Genomic DNA, 3361 nt, shown 5'->3' on the forward strand with positions numbered 1-3361 from the left:
ATATATATATATATACATATGTATATATATATGTATATATGTATATATGTATATGTATATATGTATATATGTATATATATATATATATATATGTATATATATATATGTATATATATATATATATATATATATATATATATATATACATATATACATATATACGTACATATGTATATATATATATATATATATATATATATATATATATATATATATATATATATATATATATATATATATATATATATATATATATATATATATATATATATATATATATATATACAAATAAATATACGTATATATACATGTATATATATACTGTGTGACCAGTGCAACACATTTGCTTGGCATAGAGTTGATCAGGTGGTTGATTGTGGCCTGTGGAATGTTGGTCCACTCCTCTTCAATGGCTGTGCCAGGTTGCTGGATATTAGCAAGCTTGCTGTTGTATATGCCGATCCACAGCATCCCAAACATGCTCAGTGGGTGAGTAAGCTGGCCATGCAAGAACTGGGCTATTTTCAGCTTTCACGAATTGGGTACAGATCTTTGCTACATGGGGCCATGCATTGTCCTTCTGCAACATGATGATGGTGATGGTCTCTGGTAAATGGCACAACAATGGGCCTCAGGATCTCGCCACAGTATCTCTGTGCATTCAAAATGCCATCAATAAAATGCACTTGCGTTCATTTTCCAAAACATACTGTATGCATGCCCATATTAGGTACGGGTTCCTAATTGGGTCCGTCCAAGCGGGCCGTTAAAATCCTAGACTAATGAAACTGATATCCGTACTTTTTTAATAATAATAATAATAATATATTTTATTTGTAAAAAGCACTTTACGTTGAGCAAACAACCTCAAAGTGCCACAGTGTTAAAAAAAAAAAAAAAAGAAAAGAAGAAAAAGAAAATAGTAATAATATTAATAATAATAATAATAAAAGATAATAAAAATAAATAAAATATAAAACTAGAAACAGCCCAATAGCTAGAACCAGCATGCATATCTATAAAAATCTATAAAAGGCTTTTTTTAAAAGATGGGTTTTTAAGCCTTTTTTAAAAGCATCCACAGTCTGAGGTGCCCTCAGGTGGTCAGGGAGAGCGTTCCACAGACTGGGAGCAGCGGAGCCATCTGACCGTCGTAATTATAACACGCACGAGCTGAAACATTCATTCAGGTGCCGCTGCAAAGAACAACAAAAAGACACAGCGAAACAGCTAATCGGGGTCAAACTTTTACCGCCACACTTCTGGGTACGCGCAGGTAAACAAATCATAGATTTGTGCTAAAAACATACTCTAAATGCGGAAAGTCGCAGAAATCGGCGCAATGTGACGGAGATGCTGTCATTGGCCACATTTACAATGCACACCAAATCCATCCATCCATCCATTTTCTTCCGCTTATCCGAGGTCGGGTCGCGGGGGCAGCAGCCTAAGCAGAGAAGCCCAGACTTCCCTCTCCCCAGCCACTTCGTCCAGCTCCTCCCGGGGGATCCCGAGGCGTTCCCAGGCCAGCCGGGAGACATAGTCTTCCCAACGTGTCCTGGGTCTTCCCCGTTGCCTCCTGCCGGTCGGACGTGCCCTAAACACCTCCCTAGGGAGGCGTTCGGGTGGCATCCTGACCAGATGCCCGAACCACCTCATCTGGCTCCTCTCAATGTGGAGGAGCAGCGACTTTACTTTGAGCTCCCCCCGGATGGCAGAGCTTCTCACCCTATCTCTAAGGGAGAGCCCCGCCACCCGGCGGAGGAAACTCATTTCGGCCGCTTGTACCCGTGATCTTGTCCTTTCGATCATAACCCAAAGCTCATGACCATAGGTGAGGATGGGAACGTAGATCGACCGGTAAATTGAGAGCTTTGCCTTCCGGCTCAGCTCCTTCTTCACCACAACGGATCGATACAGCGCCCGCATTACTGAAGACGCCGCACCGATCCGCCTGTCGATCTCACGATCCACTCTTCCCTCACTCGTGAACAAGACTCCTACGTACTTGAACTCCTCCACTTGGGGCAAGATCTCCTCCCCGACCTGGAGATGGCACTCCACCCTTTTCCGGGTGAGAACCATGGACTCGGACTTGGAGGTGCTGATTCTCATCCCAGTCGCTTCACACTCAGCTGCGAACTGATCCAGTGAGAGCTGAAGATCCTGGCCAGATGAAGCCATCAGGACCACATCATCTGCAAAAAGCAGAGACCTAATCCTGCAGCCACCAAACTAGAATAATACACCAACCCACACCATAATAATACTCATATGGTGAAGCACAGTACAATCCATCAAGCAGTGCGGCTTAATAGCTTACCAAAGTCGTATTAAAACATTTTGATAGATTTTTGAGCGCCGTGTGTAATGTTCTATATTTTCAATGGAACATATACAATTTCGGTGTTGTTTACTTGAGTCATATTGCAGTCTACACGTATCTCTTACGTGTGACTTATGTGTCACACTTATCATTTCACCATGTACCAAATGAAAATAGCTTCGAGGTCAGTAAGCACAACCAAAACTATTCCGTACATTAGGCGCACCGTCTTATAAGGCGTAATGTCGAGTTTTGAGAAAATAAAAAAGGATTTTAAGTGCGCCTTATCGTCCGAAAAATACGGTGTGTATATGCATATGTATACAGGTATATATATAGATACATATATATTTTTTTCTTTAAATTGGATTTTAATTTATTCAAAATATATGATACTTTTCCTAGTGATAATATAACATATACTGCTGCTTTTTTCAAGAAACACAAACAGTCGCTTGAAAAAACTTATTTGAAGTGCCTTATTAGTGTGATCATACTCGATATTACAGAACAACACATGATTACCTTTACCGTCACTTGGGATAAAACAGCAAATAAACGCAGGGGGCCCTGCTGTGGCGATGGGAGCAGTGACTTGGTGCTGCCAGCCTCAGTGGCTCCCCCTGCAACAAAGGAGCAGACGGTGATTCGGGCCATGCTCTTTTGTCTTAGTCCACAGGTGGCCATGATTAAAACAGTTCAACTCACAGAGGGGTTTCCGCCAGCCCTCCCCTTTTTCCTTGACAGCTACGCTACCTGCAGCCCCTTCCCTTCCATGCGGGGCCAAGGTGTCATTTATGGCCTCCTCTGAAGCCAAAGGCAAAATATTAGTGGTCAGTGCAATCATATTAATACTTTATTATTATTATTATTATTGTATCCTTATCGGGAATCCTCCAGTGGCATGAAAGATATGAAAAGACGCTTGTTTAATTTTTTCCCTCCCTGTATGTAAGGATTACGGTTGATTCTTCATCCAAACAGAAAGATATAAACAACCCAGTTTCAGTTGGCACACCAGTGAGAGCAGACTTT

Source organism: Entelurus aequoreus, linkage group LG05, assembly GCF_033978785.1.
Source record: "Entelurus aequoreus isolate RoL-2023_Sb linkage group LG05, RoL_Eaeq_v1.1, whole genome shotgun sequence".
Taxonomy (NCBI): Eukaryota; Metazoa; Chordata; class Actinopteri; order Syngnathiformes; family Syngnathidae; genus Entelurus; species Entelurus aequoreus.